We start from the raw sequence: 1559 nt of genomic DNA on the forward strand, positions 1-1559 counted from the left end.
TCTCCTAGTGCCTTCAAAATCCACAAATCAAACAACACAATTCCTCAACTTCCACAAACACCCAGCACTTGGTCTCATGATTAGGATACTCAATTATACAACTGGTCCCATTACTCCATTTATGTTCCTGGTTTCTTCTTCAATATTCCCCCTGGCTCACCAACAATGTTTCTCCAGTGAGCCAAAATACAACCCAAGGGGTCTTCTCATATCACTTTAGACAGCCCTTGTTCCATAACAGCCTAGTACACAACATAACATAACACAACACCTTCAGGACATAAACATTTAACAATCACACAGACAGTGACAATAATCAGTACAATTTATCCTCAGGATCCTTCTCTCTCTGCCTTCCTCCAGAGCTCAACCTTCCCTCTGTATTCATTTCCCACACTTGTGCAGCTGCCAATCTCCTTTTCCAATAATCAGCATATCAACGATAAACATCATTTCCATCCATGAGTACAAATTAGGCCCTAGAAATTGATCTAATTGTTCTGCTACACTTATAGGATCCTCAGTTAAGGAATTCTTCTTGCAACTCCTAACTTCTCTTCTAGTAAAAACAGCAGGCATTGCCATACCCTATTTCCCTTTTACCTAAGACTGCCTTAAGAGGACAAAGTGAAGTATTAGTAAGGTTAGTATTAGAGAAAGAAAAACTCTCCAGGTCCCATTCGCATTACTCCAACTCCCTCAGTAACTGAGAGCGCATCCTCTCTCCAGGACCCTGCACAGATCAGCAGCACCCACTTTCCTCCTCTGGAGAGGTCACCACCGCTTTAGAAATTGCACTGCTTTAGAAATTAAAGGGGGGGAAGTTATCTAAGGGATCCCATTTATGATCTTTCTGCTTCTCTTTCCTATTTCCTTTGAACTTCGACTCCTTGCAAGGAACATTTCTTTACTTATTGCACTCATTAAGCGACCTAAGCCAATTCTGTTTCAGAAAAAGGAGTCTTCCTGTTTACATATAAATACAAAGTCTGATAGGCCCAATTTTCTTCAGACTCCTATTTTGGTCAAAATAATGATTTTCCCTGTAGTGGCTCTCTACTGTATACAGTATTTAAACATTTTTTTTCCTGTTTTTTTCCTAGTTTTGGGATTATTTTCCAATTTTGAAACACTTCTCCCAAGGGGCTGGCTCTCTGTAGGCACCATTCCGGGGACCTTTTCCCCCTGCTCTCGGGAACTCCTATTACCCATCCCTCCAGAATGCTACTGTGAACTCCCCAGCTCACAGGTTACCACACTCTGATTCTCGGATTTTGGGCCCAATCCCTCAGGAGTGCTGTACTCCTATCTCGGATTAATAGGGGTGTACTGCTGGCACTTCGTCAAGTGCACAGGGTACCGCACACCAACAGCTCCCTCCCGAGACTCTTCCTTTCACCAACACAGCCGCTTCGTCCGTCCCTGGCCGTGCCCCTCGCGGGACAGCGGAACCGCAGGTCGGGACTCAGCACTCGCTTCGCACTGACAGCGCGTCTCAGTAACACACACTCAAAGAGTCTCAACCGACCCCCAAGGAAAGAGTTAAATCCCCTTACCTT

The sequence above is a fragment of the Lagopus leucura genome, unplaced genomic scaffold, assembly GCF_019238085.1.
Source record: "Lagopus leucura isolate 7727_CA_CO unplaced genomic scaffold, USGS_WTPT01 Super-Scaffold_100009, whole genome shotgun sequence".
Lineage (NCBI taxonomy): Eukaryota > Metazoa > Chordata > Aves > Galliformes > Phasianidae > Lagopus > Lagopus leucura.